Raw genomic sequence first — 17,903 nt, 5'->3', positions numbered from 1 at the left:
ACCATAAACCGTTAGTTTACATGATGGATGGTGAAGGACGTGGAAATGGCAGGGCAAGTTCAAGATTGATAAGGCTTCTTTCGAAGCTACAAGAGTATAACTTTGGAATAAGGCACATAAAAGGTGGAAAGAACTGTAGAGCTGACTGTCTGTCCCGCCTACCAGTCGGCGGTCAAATAGAGGAATCACTCGATGACACTGAGTGCGTGGTGGCATTGGTGGATGCTACTACCATGTGTAAAGGATCCATTACAGAAAAAGAATGGTTGGAAAACATGGAAAAAGATTCTATTTTGTTGAATGTGATGGGTCATGTGAAATCCAAATGGCCCCCTATCAGAAATGTGCATTGTGAAATGAAAAGTTACCTGCAGGTAAATGATGAACTGACCATCGAAAGCGGTTTCCTGAAAAGAGGAGAAATGTTCATACCGCCAGCAGGTTTAAGACAGAAAATAATTGCATTGGCACATAAGGGCCACCCTGGCAGCACTGCCACAAGGAATGTTCTGAGGATGCATTATTGGTGGCCAGGAGTAGATAATGAAATTAAGGACTACATCGACAGGTGTGAACAATGTCTAAGGTCTGACTAGCACTGTACTGTTTCTAAGAATAAATTGCAGATGGTGGAAATACCAAATGGTCCATGGACAAAAGTTGCTATTGACTTTGCTGGACCTTTTAATATATTGCAGGATAACTGTAAGAACCTAATTGTACTAACGGATTATTATTCAAAGTGGGTATATTACAAATGTGTGAGTGCCGTTACAACTGATGTGGTGATAAAATTATTGGAAAAAATGTTTGCAAGTGAAGGGCAACCTAAAATTTTGGTCTCAGACAATGGTGCTCAGTTAATTTCGCATAAAATGACGGAGTTTTTATCAAATGCTGGAATCAAACAGGAGAAGACGCCTTTATATAGCCCCAAAAGTAATGGTCAGGTGGAGAGAGTAAATAAATTCATTAAAGAAGGCATCCAATCTGCCATTGCATCAAAAAGGTGTGTGAAGGAGTTCATTAGGGAGAAAATAAATGCGTACAATAACACGCCCAACGAAACAACAAAATATACACCTTTTTATCTGATGAGAGGTAGAAAATGTAACTATACTTACGCCTAAGTTTAGCAAATGGTACAGTGAAGAAGTTATTTCTGATGAAATAAATGACAGTGATATCAAGGTTAAAGAGCGCATTGTAAACAAACAGGAAAAGACCAAGAGATATTCTGATATGGTGAATAGAGTCAGAGAAAAGAACATGAAACCAGGTGATTGGATTTTAATAAGAAAACCCACTGTAGTCTCTAAGGGGGAGACTAAGTTCAGCGAGACAGTGAAAGTGTGCGAAACTACTGGTGGGGCAGTTTTTGCTGAAGGAAAAGGATGGTGGAGCAAGGATGACATTGTAACATTGAAAAAAGGGCAGGAAAAGATCATATTAAGAAACATGGATGAAGAAGAGAAAAGGCTAGACGAGAGTATACTTGAGTGGGATAATGTTTCTGGCAACCAAAGCTATTCAACTTTAGACAATAGCACCAACACTTCCATGAACAAAGGAGAGAGAGCAAGGGGTTCTATGGCAAGGACAAGTACTAAGATAGATGACAATGATAGTTCTGCTATGGTACAGTCCAATGAGCGTGATGAATCCCTCTGTGTTTCAATGACTGACAATGTGTGCCCTAGTACCTCAGGGGTTCAGTCTAAATCAGGAAGAGCGGTCAGGATGCCTAAACGCTTTGAGGACTATGTAATGGAATGAAAATGTTTTGTTCACTCGTATAACTTCTTCCTTGTGGTTCAGTTGGGGAAAAAAGGAGATGTTGAAATGTTATTTCATCTTACTTCGTTAGGTATGTTTTCTATTTCCATGAGTATGCGTCACGATCTGTCATCTCCGAATGTTCGGAGATTACATATGTGACGTCATTGCTGTCATCTGCTAGACGCCGTGTCCGCTCTGCCAGTGACTGCGTCCCTTCTGCTGGCTCCCTGTGGGCCCTTTTACTACCATAAAAAATCTTAACATAACTTTATATTTATCGTCTATTTCATTACTTGAGCCCCCCACAACACACACACACCTATTTTTCCATTTCAAGCACTCTTTTAAGGACTTACTGACACGAAAGCAGATTCAGTATTTCTTAGCTAACGGTGTCTAGTGTAAATATTCACTCGCTCAACTTCCACTGTCACAAAACTAAAAGCTGTTCACTTGATGACTCACTCACATACTCACAACACTCACTGATACAAACACTGAGAAAACTGTTACAGGGACAACCCATCAATGTGAGCTACTGATACATCCACTAACACAAGAACACACACCCGCATTATGATTACTTCCAGTGACAAAAGTACACACATACAAATAATTAACACAGGCAATAACGTACTCAGTGACACAAACAAGCGTTGGCACACACGCTCTTATTGCCTGAGACACTGTCGTACACACAAACTAAGTAACAAAAAGCTCTAACTGTGCCAAACACTGAACGACGGTAGCACAAGGTAGCACTATATAAAACTTTATAAATAAACATGACTGACACCTGCACTATCTGGTGCATATAAGAACATACACATTCACTAGCGCAGTAATACCAACACTGTCTGAAACACACACACTTGAAAAACACCATCTAACACTCACTCTTTCCTTCAAAAACACTTCCTGGCACGCATTGCTTACACGTTCTCGAGGACACAAACACTCGCCCACAAAAACTGACTGCGAGTCAAGAGAAAAGACTCAAGGGAGATTTAAAATAAGAAAGCAGCATGCAACGCTGGATATTTTAGGCAAGGCAGCCTCAGGCTCTGTGACGCAGCACACACTTGGTCGCGGCCCACCAGCAGCCTCGAGCCTGCAGCAATACCCAGGGAAGAACTCTAGCAACACTGCAGGCAGCTGACAACGCGCTGCTGCTACACTAAGAAACACATATTGTAGGTAACATCAGCTGCCGCATACAAAGAAAAAAAAGCTGGAGTTAACACATTGTTTATCTGACTTACTTCAGATTCCGAGGCCCGCCTGCTTCCTCAGACTCCAGTCCTGGCCTGCACAGTCACTCCTTCTCACTTCACGGGGGGAGGGGGGAGTGGAGGGGACGGTCATGATCAGGATTAAGATTTTTTATTCACTGCAGCCACGCTGCCATGATTTGCCACAACTAAGAGGGAGCACCAGCTCTGGCAGCATTACCAGAACGTGACGTTGCTGCAGGCTGGGCGGCACGGCACGGGACCTAAAGTCTATGAGCCTGTTTCATTAACTCAGAGTCAGCTGATGATGTGGTACGCATTACGAACTTTCTCACCGCATGACAGCAGTCAAAGCCCTGCTTGCGGCAATGTCCTGGCTCTGTCATCATGAAAAACATTTCACGGACACTACACGCCCCCAAGACAGTCTAAAGGTACATAAGAGATCTAAGAAGTCGACACACACGATGGATCACTACTCATGACAGCTGTAAACATACAATTTGAAGCGCATACCGCTGCAGCAGCCAATGCCATTGTCCTGATCAGTGTCTGTATAAAATAGTACTGAACCAACATATAAATCCCACCTTGTCACGCCGCAATTACACAATCCAGTCCGGATGGGCGAGCCGAAAAGGAGACAGGGAGAGAACAAACAAGTCTCACTTCAAATAGAAAGCGAGCATTTACCATAAATGATGACCCCGCCAATAAAAATATGGTCGGAGCTTCCACTCTACTTCCAAAATCTTCTCGATTACAAGAGGTCTCGCAGAGCGAGCAGCGCATGTGCTGCAACACTAGGCAAAATCTAAAAAACGAACTCTTGTCGAGCCCTCTTCAAAATTGGTGCCCTGCTCTGAATCACTTGTGTTTGAAACAAAATATGAGGAGCTATCCGAGAAGCCAATGAACCTCCTATTGCTTCTCCTTTTATATTGATAATTGGCGGTGAAATCTTGTATTATTGGCCTGGTCATAGAAGTTTTTTTGTAAGTATGGATAAACTCTTTCCCTCTTGAAGTTCAAAAGATCCTTTTGTAGTTTTTTTTGTTTAAATGTTTTAGTGTTTATTCGAAAATCAGACACCTCTTTCTCGATCTTTACTAGAAGGGATTTGGAGTCAGCAACTGCAGTATTAATCTTTATTGCCTCTTTGTAAATTGATACTTGTATAGTGCACTACTCACCCACAAAGGTCTCAAGGGGCTTGTACAAATACCGCTGTGGAACCCATCCTGGCTTTCCCTGTGAGGCGTCCACTCCTGGGCACCCCCAAGGTGGAGACCAGGCATCCTTAGCATTGTGGGGGCTGTTGTGGAGATTAAGCAAGCTATTGCCCAGAGTTGCAGAGTGGGACTCCATGATTGGAATAGGCACCGAGGAAAGAATTATCAGGTCCGTGGAATTTTGAGCCCAAGACCCGCCGAGGCAGAGAATTGAACCCTGGTCCCGGCCTAGACCTCTGCATCAGGGTCTGTCGCTCTAATCATTGAGCCACACTTCTCCACAACAATTCCTGAATTTGTTCTAGTTGTTTTAGACTAATCTTTTCAGCTGTTTTTATGGATAGAAACATCCAGTCCCTGGAACATTTTGTTCCTATACAGCTAAAATCACCAAGGTACTCAGGCCCATCAACGAAAATTACAGGGACATTCTTGACTTGTGATCCTATAGGAATGGTCGTATTCCTCAAATGTTCAAGGAGAACCTCTACATGCAAATGTGTGCAGATTTGTTTCTTTTTTAGTCGTAGTAATTTCTGCTCTGATATAGTAGCACTTTCTCCACCCGGATTAAATGTAGATGGTCTTTGTGATAGAGATCCTATCTCCTCTTCAGAATAACTAAGGGTCTGTAGAGTTGACATACTCAGTAATAAAAGATGATTGTCAACCAGATGGACTAAGATTCAATTACCTGAAAACAGTAAATGGAATATATATCACTGAAGCCCTCTTGGTTCAACACACACTCACAATCTAGCTACGTAACGGGGGTTATCCAATAAGCCCTGTTAGTGAGGAGGGATCAATTTCATAACACAAAAGTACTCAGAGCCCCCACTTGGCCAAAATTCAATGTTTGATTTGAAAAAAAGCACAACATACACATCACACTTGTATGCTTAAAATTTATCTCCAATATTTTTCATACTTATTTGTCATTTTCCTGATATCAATCAAGTCCATCTGGTACAATCAAAACATAAAAAATAGACAAATAGACAACAGAAAACTTAATCAATACAGGTCACAGCACTAAATAACATACGACTGTGGGAATTCAAAGAAGGCTTTTTGGTGAACCTTTGTGTGTAGCTCTAGCTTGGCAGCGTTAGTGTTCCACTAGACATTTTGTAAATAATGCACAGAGAGTGGGCATTGCGTCTGCCTCCATCAGCAATTAGCTTGTTTAGGTCATCCCCCTTTAGGACAGAATCAATCAGAATCTGGATTTGCACAGATGCATAATTCTGTCTAACTGTGATGCTGTGGGCCGATGGACATATTTTGGTGCTTATTGAGGGATGTTTCCATTGCATTGCACGAGGAGCACTGTCAGGAGCAGTGGCCGATGGTGTGAACAATTTTGTGAAGTCAAAAGCAATCTTGAAAAGAAGACCTCCCTCACTAAAAAACAACACATTGTGAGGTTAACGAAAACATACTTTTAGCATGGCATGGGTGAGTATGTAATTGTTCAGTAATGTATAAAAAATAGAAAACAAAAAATGCAATAAAAAATTAGTCCAGGGGTGTCTATAGTTCATTACAATAGTTTGTTGATTATTATTAATTATTTTTGGTTTACAATAGCTTCAGGTTTATTTTTTTAGCATACGGAGGAAAATAATTAGTTCGAACCTGACCGCCAATATTGTGGGAGACTGCCTTTATAACAACGACTTTGTCAGGCAATACCTTTAGCATGCAGCCTACATCATGCAGGCAAGTATCATGCAGGTAAGTAATTGTATCTTTACCATGACAGCCCTTACCAGGCAGGTAAATATTTTCTTAACAACATAACCATAATATTATTATAAAAATAATTTTGGTGTGGGTAGTAGTAAATGGAGGTAAGGGTAATTCTAGAGTTTAGGAGTGGGTAGTGGCAAAGGAAGAAATTGCGAAGAAATTGGAACAAAATCACCATCGACCAGATCTCCTCATCGCTTCTTCTCAACCCCCCCGCCCACTCCTCAAACCCCGACCAAGCAGCCATTAACCTCACCCAATGGCTATCCAACAGCGCAGACATCCTAGCACCGTTGAAAAAACGTCAAATAAAACTATACAGCAAAAACGCCTCCTGGTTCAACGATGCTCTTAAGAAATCTAAGAAACTCTGTCGCTCCCTCGAGAAGGCCTGGAAAAAAGACCCAAACACCAGCACCAGGGACGCCTTCAAAAACGCCACCCGCATACATCACCAACTAATCCGGTCTGCCAAGAAAGCCGCATTCAAAGACCGACTAGACAACAACGCCCACAACAAGGAATTATTCAACATCGTCAAAGAATTCACCAACCCATCAGCCAACTCCAACGACATCACCCCCTCCCAAGCCCTCTGCGACTCCCTAGCTTCCTTCTTCCACAACAAAATCGCAGACATCCACAACAGCTTCGACAACCGACCCGGAGACCAACCCACCCAACCTCCTGCAGGACCTTCACCCCCCTTGAACGTCCTTAACAATTGGAACCCAATCTCCACTGAGGACACCATCCGCCTGATGAACTCCATCCACTCAGGATCCCCAACTGACCCATGCCCTAAACACATCTTCAACAAAGCAGACTCCATTCTCGCACCCCATTTCCGAGACGTCATCAACTGCTCCCTCAACTCCGCCACCTTCCCGGAAAGCTGGAAACACGCAGAACTCAGCGCCCTTCTGAAAAAACCCACAGCTGACCCCAACGAACTCAAAAACTACCGCCCCATCTCGCTTCTTCCATTCCCGTCCAAAGTCATTGAGAAAGCTGTCCACAACCAGCTCGCCACCTTCCTCGAAACCAACAAATCCCTCGACTCCTCACAGTCCGGCTTCCGAGCCAAACACAGCACTGAGACCGCACTTATCGCAGCAACAGACGACATTCGAACTCTACTGGACAACGGAGACACAGTCGCCCTCATCCTCCTCGACCTCTCCGCTGCCTTCGACACAGTCTGTCATAGCACCCTTCTACAGCGCCTCAAAAACGTCGGAATCCAAGGAAAAGCACTGGAATGGATCACCTCGTTCCTCACCGGAAGGACCCAGAGAGTCCGCCTCCCACCATTCAAATCAGAGGCCTCTGAAGTCATCTGCGGCGTGCCACAAGGATCTTCACTCAGCCCCACCCTCTTCAACGTATACATGAGCCCCTTCGCGGCCATCGCACGCCAACACAACCTCAACATCATCTCCTACGCTGATGGCATCCAACTGATCCTCTCACTCACCAAAGACCCTAACACCGCCAAAACCAACCTACATGAAGGAATGAAAGAAGTAGCCGAGTGGATGAAGCACAGCCGTCTGAAACTGAACTCAGACAAAACAGAAGTCCTCATCTTAGGCACCTCCCCCTCCGCCTGGGATGACTCCTGGTGGCCAGCTGCCCTAGGAAAAGCACCCATCCCAACTGACCACGCACGGAACCTGGGCGTCATCCTGGACTCCTCTCTCTCGATGACCAGACAAGTCAACGCCGTCTCTTCATCTTGCTTCAACATTCTTCGCATGCTCCAAAAAACATTTCACTGGATCCCCACCGAAACTAGAAAAATGGTCACCCACGCACTGGTCACGAGCCGCCTAGACTAAGGAAACACCCTATATGCCGGTACCACCGAAAAACTCCAGAAAAAACTCCAACGCATCCAGAACGCTTCAGCCAGGCTCATACTAGACATCCCGCGTAAAGAACACATCTCTGGTCACCTGAAAAACCTCCACTGGCTCCCCGTAAATAAGAGGATTACTTTCCGCCTCCTAACCCACGCACACAAATCACTCTACGAACTTGGACCCGAATGCCTCAACACACGACTGTCCTTCTACTCCCCCTCCCGTCAGCTATGATCCTCCAACCAAGCCCTTGCCACTGTACCTCGCATCAACAAAACCACCATGGGAGGTAGATCCTTCTCCTACCTGGCAGCTAAAACCTGGAACACACTTCCTACTCACCTTCGCCTTACTCAGAACCACCTAGCATTCAGAAAGCAACTTAAAACTTGGATATTCGACAAGTAATCCCCCACCCTTCCTCAAGCGCCTTGAGACCCTATGGGTATGTAGCGCGCTATATAAATCTCTTGACTTGACTTGACTTGACTAAGCCCAATCCTTTCGGGGCGGAGGTCAGGGCAGCTGCTGAGGCCATTCACATCCAACAGGGACAGCTCTCCTCTAACTCTTCTTACCCTGCGGCAGCAGCTACCAACCCACTTTAACCCACCCTTGCAGGACCATACTCAGCTGGTAGGAATCATGATACAACATTTCTTCTCTAGGCGGAGATAAAAGTCAGCGAGGCACTTGAGGCTTGAGACAGGTGCATGGCCCTGGCTCAGCTCAAGGTCCTCTTGGAGCATTGAGTCCAAAACGAGACGAGCTTTCAATTGGCTTCGGCCTGCCACCCTCTCTCTAACTTCATGCGGCAAGAATTAAAGACAAAGCATTAACCTTTGATGTAAAACAGGAGAGAAAGATGCCCATTTAGTGACTGAATCGCACAAAGTGAAACCACAAAACCCAGGATCAATTCCTGATTACTCATTTGACCAAACTGTGTGATCTTAGGCAAGCATTCTATTTAATTATGCCTAGTTTTTTTCTTTCATGCATAAGAGAACACCCTGAATTACATAGGCTCTGAAAACATGCAGTACAAAAACGTCTCCTGTGTTTCATTAATAGACTGCAATGTTGCTTCATGAATAATAAGCCTCTAGCAAATGTGTAGAGTCGTGCACTTGACATCTGACTTGCGTCAGTTAACAAATAGCATTCTTTGTCAGGGAATGGTAAGACGTATGTTTCTAAAATCTATCACTTTTGTTTTAATAAACGCATCTCAATGCAGTAATATAGCCTGATGTACTAAAGATGAAACGCTTCCGCTTGTTAACATCTTTTTTTTTCAATTTTGAAGAGACGTTATCACATGTTTATATGATGTTCGTTGCACGATCTTCTTTCCAAAACATTTATAATGACTCGGCTCGTGCACGAGCTCTTAGAGGCAAGCTATTCCCTTGGCTCAGCTCCCCTTGTTAATAATTTGTTACCCCCATTACTAAAATGCCAGTTTACAAAAAGATTTTTCAATATACAAATGCCAAAACGATTAACGTTGCCGACGCATGTTTGCTCTGCCTAGTGCATGGGGACCCTCAATCAAGTGTACAATGTATTGACGTCACAGCAGAGATAGAACAGATTATTGATAATTCGTCAATGTTACAACAAACGCTTCATAACTCTGTTGTCAGAGTAGCAGTGGGCGGTGGCTGTACAAAGAATAGTGGCGCCACATTTTGTGTTTTTAAATCCATTCAGGATATTTCACGACGTGTCCCCCACAGGGAGAAGGTTCGAGAACCAGACCACGGTGGGAGGCAGCTTCCCTCACCTCACTAGCTAGGATTGCAGGTCTGCACACGGAACGCTGGCTTCGAGAAAAAAATACGGTATAAATACCCATCGACAACGTTGGGTTAACAATGGGCATCCTGGACCCTGGCATCTATCTCCCAGGCACCCGAACATGAACCGCCATCCTGCCGCCCAGGCATGTAGTGGGCTTAAAATAGCCGCTCATAGCTCTGCTTCTCCCCCGCCAGGAGCCGCAGAAGACATGGCTGCCTGTCTGGGAGAGAGGTGACCGCCTCTGCCCTTCATTTCATATTAAACGATAACACCATCCCCTTTTACGGTAAGTGTGCCTGAATTCTAATTTTCAGTTTCCAGAACCCGTGAAACCGTCTTGTTTTCAAGCAGGGTGGAGGCTAAAGGGTATCTATTTTCGGCTATTCCATTCCCTGCTTTTCACGTGTCCTTCTGCAGTCGCGGTGCCTCCTCCGGATGGAGAGTGTAGTGTCAGTTGAGGACGCAGGGCAGGTTGGTCGAGGTAAACACCGAGGTGCAGGCGGAACACCAATTGAACTGGGGGCAAAGTGGGATCCTCGCAATCCTGGGTTCTAGTGCCGCTGCACCACTGAGGGCTACCTACGCCCCTGCTCTGTGAGCAGTAAAGACATTGGGACAAATCCGTGATTCCTGTGGTGATTTCATCAGGAGTCTCTTGCCTGCCAGTGCCTGTTCGCGACATTAAAACAGTCGTCATGCATACTTGAGTGACCAGATGCAAGTCACTAAAATAACAGCTCACGAGTCATACATACCTTAAGAACTCTTGTGTTTTATCTAGTGCTTAGCCCTCAGTTTTGAAGCTTCGTAGCACTGTGGAATGAGGATGTATACTCACCAACTCAATGGTCCTTGTTTTATGTAGGCCAGTAGGATTCGGACAGGTGACCTGCAATCACTGCTGCAGTTTTTGCATTAGCCAGCTGAGCTATTTCTTCGTCAATCGTGCTCTGGCTATTTTTTCTAAACTTAAATTGGTTTTGAATAACACGATTTACATATGTAGCAAGTTTATAGATTCTGTAATGGCTTTAATTAACGGTGCAAATAAATCAGACTGGGAGAGTATAATTGTTGACAGCATGAGACATTTGATGGAAAATGGGGTTTAAAACAAACTCAATCTAGGTCAAGTTCTATTCAGCTCTAAAACTAGCTAGAATATTTTTCTCTCTGTGGCACCATTGGTAGCTGATGTAGGATGGGTTTACTCTGATAGAGACTAAAAAAACCCACAACTTTCTCGCCCAATCCCTAAGAAGCCTTGTACTAAATCAAAGGTTTTGAATGGTATATAGCGCGAGACAAATTAAGGTGTGTGTGTGTGGGGGGGGGGGGGGGGTGCAACTGTGACACGCAGATAGGAGACCCTCAGACTTGGAGGGTGTGGTCGGCCGTATGTGCTGTCAGTTTAGATGTAGTGCTACATTTTGTTACATTTCGCCTGATGCATTTCGCTCAGCCACTGACCTTTCTCAAAAGAGTAATTGATGAACATTTTGTTTCATTACTATATATAGCACTCCATTTCCCCTTAACTCAACACATAGCAGAATACATATATACATTCCTTCATAATTGAGCACATTTATGAATATAAGCCACTGTGCAAGAAAATATTATATTCACTCTAAGATCACGCCTTAATAGGAAAACCCAAACCCAAAGGAGGAAAAATGAGGGCCAGTGGGATTATTTTGCAGAGGAGAACCAATTTATGAGGCAGGATTGACTGAATTATGCTGCAAGAAAAGGCAAATTATTCGGCATAATGCGGCACATTTTGTGATAGTATTAATTACTAACAGAATTTTGTAGTTTTTCAACATGTTAACACTGTCTGGTTAAGGATTTCACCGTATTGGGATCAATTTAACACTCAAATACAAGAACAAGTAACTGAAAGATGACTAGTCAATTTTTTCAAAGGGCTTTCCAGTGAGCAGGATTACGTCATTGTGATTTTAGTTACCTTTGGTCTGTTTGAGCTAGAAACATTTTTTTATTGTTAATATCTACAGATTAAGCAGCAGATGATGGATTAAGTGCGGCACATACCTAATTATGTGAAAAACGCTGCAGTCGCTGAATTTCGAGTGGCCCTTAGTTTTACAAGAATACCTGAAGCTCTTTGTCTATTTTCAGTCCTTGTGGTACTGTTGCATGTAGTAGGAATATAATGCAAGATTTCGTCATGCATAGCCTCAAAGCCCATTTTTACCTCTTTGGACATGTACAGGTTCTCTGTAAAATACCATCACTTACACTTCTTAGTACTACTTTCAGGTTTCTTAGCGAATGGAATGACAACAGAATAATTGGCATCTCCAAGTTCGATTGCTCGGAGCTCTCATATATTCAAAAACTCATACTTTCATTTGGCAGTGTCTGATGTAACCATGGATATAATACTGCACACAAGAATAACATGTATGGCAAACTAGGTACATGGGTATCCAAATCGCATGTACATTCCCAATTCTTCGACAGCTTTCCTCCAGGCTTCATACTCTCTCGATCCTATCTCTCTCATTGCACTGTCTTTAATACTCATATTATTGTTCTTCTTCACTTTGCCTTATCTTTACATCTAGCCAAATTACCATCGGTATCTCACAGGTGCTTTTATTTTCTTACTCGCCATAACTCATTTAATCCCTCACAATATACACAGACTTCTACTCACACATGCGTTTACTGTGCTTTTCTCTCTCACTTGCTCTCTTTTTCTCTGTCCTTGTTCTCTCATTTGTTCTCGTGCTTTCACTTTTAAGCTTTCTCCCTCCCTGTGCTCTTAGCAGTCTTTCACTCTCTTACCCCTTTGCTCGCTTTAGTGCTCTTTTTTATCTATCTCTCACTCTCTTTCTTTCTCCCACCTTCTCCCAATTCTCCTAATTTTTCTCTTGCTGTCTTGCTTTCTATCTGTCGCTTTCACTCTCTTTCACACCATTACACGTTTTATTATTTCTCCTATTTTTCTTTCTATCCTTTTTTTTTACTCTGTACTTCTTCCTAACTTTCTTTTCTCCAAATCTCCCTGTACATCTGTCTTTCTATCACTCTGACGCTCCATATTCCCCTCTCCTCTCTTTACTAATCTTTCTATTTAAGCTTTGCTGTCACCTATTGCTATTTCTGTCACACACACTGCATTTCCGTCACTCACATTCACATGTATTCCAGTTCCAACACACAAGCTTCATGAAAGTTCACCTTTCACTACAATGCTCCTACTGCTTAGCTTCTCTTTTCGTCTTTCTTTCATTTTCTCTTCATGCTTCTTTCTTCTTCTTCACGTTCTTCTTCTCCCTCTTTGTTTCCTCTACCTGCTCTCTCTGCCCCTTTTATTATTCTCTCCTATATTTGTCCATATTCCTTCTCTTCCACTTTTCACTATCTAATTTTCTCAGTTTGTATTTTTCCTCTTCAGACAGATTTAAAAGTCTTTTTAAAAAAATACCACTGCATTGAATTTCAATAGGACAAAGAGGAATGAATCCGAGCAGGGAGGTGCACTTGGAGCAAGTAAAGAACCCATTTTTGGTTTTTATGCACATCAAAAGAAAGCCTGTAGTTTTAATTGGCACAAAGAAAAGGCACTATGGTCTTACCTTTGAAAGTCCTGACACTCAAGCGCACTCATTTGAAAGCGAATATGAACATGTGATCAGTCAAGCACAATGCTGTTACTCACATTTATGACAAAGGCTAATGTGGGCAGACCTACTGCTCAATACCGTATGGTGTGGTCGGCAGAATCACAATGTGAATGACATCTGAACACACCAAAAGCATGAAGAGGGCTGACCCAACGCACCACTATATAAATGTTTTAATTTGTGATTTTTTGGTAACATGAACATGGAAAGAAAGCTAGTGCAAAAGTTGTCTCCAGGAGGCCAGAACTAAAAACACAGGGAACCTCAGTTAATTATAATACATAAATAAAAGGGAGTGAGGAAAGAGAGAGAGAGCATTCTCATTTGATCAAACACAGAGATGGATACACGATCTAACCATCATTTTTCCAAGTAAAAAAAAGCCAACATTTGATCATCTATCAAAGGATGTAGTCATCCAAAGAGATGTAGAATATCAAAATGGAGGCATTCACAAGTAATAGGCTCCGCCGATCACTTAGCACGTTAATATTCACAAGTTCAAGTATTTCTACTAATGGAGTAATTGAAGTAGTTAATGTGTTCAAGGCTGCTTACTGTCCCACAGATGTGTGTCACAATGTTAAAGAAAGAAAAATGGTTAGATTGGTAGCTGAGTCTGGTGTTCAAATGGATCACACTTTGGTAATATGTGTTTGACCTGATGGTCACAGGTTCGTATCCTGGCTTCTCCACTCAGTCTTTCCTCCTTCGGAGGGCTATAAAATTAAATGAGTGCCATTGAGTTGGTTAACAATGAACTTGTGATTTGAACGTTATATTCCTCTGTTAATGGTCACTGATTCCTTCAAGAGGTCTGAGATCACGCCTTTGGAAAACAAATATTGGAAAAGCCTATAGGTCTTGCATATTCAAGAGCTATTGACTTTGCCAATACGTTTTAGCCAGGCTGTACACCAGTGTGACTGCTGTTCAGCATAGTAAGCAGCCCAGAGGAGCATGGATCAGAGTGGCATAGAGTAGAGTGTCGTGGAGTGTCGTGGAATGATGTAGAGTGGAGTAAAGTGGAATGGCATAAAGTGTCATGGAGTTTCATGGAGGAAGTAGTGTGGAGTAGAGTAAAGTGGAAGGGATGTAAAGTGAAGGGCCGTAGAGTGTCGTAGAGTGGAGTGAAGAAAAGTGGCATGTAGTGGCAAAGAGAGAGTTGCATACAGTGGAGTAGAGTGCAGTAGATTGTAAGAAAGTGGAGGGCCATAAAGTGGAGTCAAGTGTCATAAAATGGAGTAGCATAGAGTGTTGTGGAGTAGCATAGAGTGCCGTAGAGTGGGCTAGAGTAGAGCAAAGTAGAATGGCACATTTATTTAAACATTTGTAAAGCGCTACAATGGCCCTTGGGCATCTCGGCGCTGATATCTGCTAAATTCAGCCCTAAAGGAGGATCTACTTATTGGTCAAATAACCATGTTTTGAGTTGTTTCCGAAAGGACCACAAAGAGGGACTGTTCTTTATGATTAGCGGCAAGGAGTTCCAGAGCTTGGGTGCTGAAACAAGAAATCTTCTGTCACCCCATGAGACCAGTCTGGTACGGGGTACTTCCAGCTGGAAGAGATCAGAAGACCGCAGGGACCTAGCGGGCCGGTAGGGGATGAGTTGTTGAGTCAGAAAGGCCAGTCCCTGGTTGTGCAGTGCCTTATAGACAATGCACAGAGCCTTAAACTTAGCTCTGTTCCTAATGGTAAGCCAATGCAACTCTCTGATGGTGCTCGAGACTGATTGGAATTTGGGGATGTTACCAGCAGTCGGGCAGCGGCATTTTGAACAGTCTGCACATGGCAAAGAAATTAGTTAGCACCCCAGCAGTTAGTGCAAATAGATCCCATTGTACCACTCTTGACTTTTTGGAAAAGGACTACAGAGGCAGCAAGGGCAGGCATTGACACAGGTTAACATTGCCATTCTCTTGGTAGTAAATGTCTGGCTTGAGGGCCCCATGTATACTAAAAGTTTGGCTCATACTTGGGCACTTCTTGGGCGTACTCTAGTTGGGGGTCACAGATGGTGTTACTGTTCAAGTATCATTACATTTACCACTGCCTTTGTACTTGTCAAAGCAGGCATGTTGAAGTACTGAATTGATACTTGCCATTATGGGGAGCCATTCTTAGATTTCCACCACACTGCATAACAGAAATTGTTCAAAACAATATAGGAACAGCTAAACCATACAAACACTAAAAGAGTTTGTGATGCACCTCCTTCTAAGTAAAGACACGACACGATTAATCCCTCCTACGTTTAAACAAAAACAACGAGCCTTATTCTTTCACGGTGTGCAACACCACTGCCCCTGCTGTTCTTAAGGGGCAGTTAGAATAACCAACATACACTTTGCCAACTGTAGGTTGCACCACCCAATCCCAATGCCCATACATAAATAACTTTTCGAATGTCCGTCCAGTGTTGATAATATTCAGAATTCTCTATTCTTCTTTCTATTTGAATAATGTACACCAAACAGCCAACATGTTTCTTTCTATTAGAAGAACTTCATCAGGGCTGTAAAAAACATTTAAAAACAAATATATAATACAACACAGTACATGTAAATAGATACACATACATTTGATGTAAAATACAAAGACATGAGACCATTACTTTAAAAAGAATCAGCACTAGTTTCTATGTTCGTTTGAACCATCCTGATATAAACAAATTCCCACTTATTAGGCATAAGTCATCGCATGAAGGATCAAAAAAACATTATGGCGTCTGCTGTGTGATAATAAGGTCTCCTTTGTGTAAGGGCGGGAGGGGGGTGACTGTTGAAACAGTTACCAGTCTTACCTACTACGTTTCCTGCGTACGAAAATCTTTGTTCACACATCCAGTTCCTGCCCAGCTCTAATGTAACATTAAGGTGTAATGTACTGGGTCCCATTTCATTGTGAGGGCAACTTTTTTCAGCCAGTCCCGGGTTTTGAGGATGGAGTGTTCATGGAATTCCTCTGAATTCCATGCATTAAAACCTTGCAAATTCCACCCACCCCAAATACTGACATGAAAAACCTAATAATGGCCATGCTGGAGAGCCTAAGATCCATTGATCAGGAATTGGATGCCCTGTTGTTATGCACAAGATCGATAAGCATCGACAGTCAACTGAAAGATGCAGAGCAGTGGATATCTACACCGGATGATGCCTTGGGGGCTAAAGGAGAAACTCTGCTCAATATTGAGAAAATGTTCTTGAGGAAATTGCTGCCAAGAAAGAGGACCTCAAAGCTAGGTCACGCTGCAATCACCAGTGTATCTTGGGAGTGCCAGAGACTACTAACACTTGCAGGCTTGACAACTATGTGGAGAGGATGCTGGTGTTGCTATCTAGAGCTGACACCATGTCTCGCCTCTTAGTGGAGAGAGACCACAATTCCTTGGGGGTCATGCCACCACTAGGAGCTCCAGTACAGCCTATCATAGCGCGCCTGTTAAATTTCCAGGACAATGACACAGCACTCGGAAAGGTGCACGAGAAAAGTACACTTAAATCTGCCGCAAGTGTCACTGTTATCCGGACTTTATGATAGCGGTTCAAGAAGCTGGGCTTATGTTTACTCAGGTGAAACAATAAGTTGTACAGGCTGGAATCCAGTATGCAATGTCACACCCGGTGTGTCAGTCATCATAATCCAAGCTTGGAAAGATGCTTACCCATGATATCTCAAGCCTTGCAAACTGACTCAGACTGATGAGAGGAGTCTGTTTACTGATGCACTGGCAGGGGACTGTTCGCTGATGCACTGGCAGAACTTGCCATGGGATGGAATGTCTCTCTCATCCTTTATCGGAACTCGCCTTGGAAGGGGTCGCTGGGTTGAGTGCTCCCTCTTCCGCTGAGCTCTTGGAATGCTGGGCATGTACAACTGTAGTTTTGATGTTGTGGGCTGGTGGTTGCCCTGCGCTCACCATGTGTTCTGCGAGCTTGGACCTGGATGTCTCGGACACACTCAGCTTATGCTGGGGTTGCTTCACTGTCGCTCAGGACGGACCCTGAGGGTCACACCTGTGATTTTTTTTTTATTGGCGATAGTTGCCCCATTTCTGTTCTGGGCTTGTTCTGTTGCTGATTTGCTTGGCTTTCATTACAGGGGGGTTAACACTCCTGGTGGGATTGGGCAATCAGAGTGGGTAGTTGGAAGGATAGAGCTGAGGGGTGATTGCTGTTGTATGTTATGTTATCTGTCAGCATTGCAATTTAGAGGAGACACAGTGTTGCCACTGCAGTCCGAGGGGACCATGTTCCAATTTGAATGTTTTCTGACATGGGAGACAGGATGGATGAGTACTTTCGCTTTTTGATCTGGAATGTCAGAGGCTTGAATTGCTTGGGTTTGGGGAACATTTCGGTATCACGTTTTTTCTACCTAGTGTCACCTTCATAGTAGTTGGACGATCTCACAATTAATTTGCCAGCTCTAGTCATGTTTGCAGTCTGACAGTGTCTTATTCTTGCTGACCCTTACCCTCTAAAACTGTGAACTGAAGACCTAATTAAGGAGAACATTTTCAGATCCAGCCACATTAAGGAGCCTGCGTTACATTCATAAAGGATAACA

At 43.4% G+C, this 17,903-nt stretch overlaps 1 protein-coding gene across 1 annotated transcript in view; it reads left to right on the top strand.

Moving 5' to 3' along the window:
* The first annotated feature begins 9,730 nt into the window (after positions 1–9,730).
* Positions 9,731–17,903, top strand: part of DUSP26 (dual specificity phosphatase 26) — a 120,302-nt gene continuing 112,129 nt past the window's right edge. The window contains exon 1 of the mRNA XM_086943774.1: positions 9,731–9,955. The gene's annotated coding sequence lies outside the window, so the exon portion shown is untranslated. The remainder of the gene's footprint in view (positions 9,956–17,903) is intronic.

The sequence above is a fragment of the Lissotriton vulgaris genome, chromosome 11, assembly GCF_964263255.1.
Source record: "Lissotriton vulgaris chromosome 11, aLisVul1.2, whole genome shotgun sequence".
Classification (NCBI taxonomy): Eukaryota; Metazoa; Chordata; class Amphibia; order Caudata; family Salamandridae; genus Lissotriton; species Lissotriton vulgaris.
This window is presented reverse-complemented; position numbering and strand designations above follow the sequence as displayed.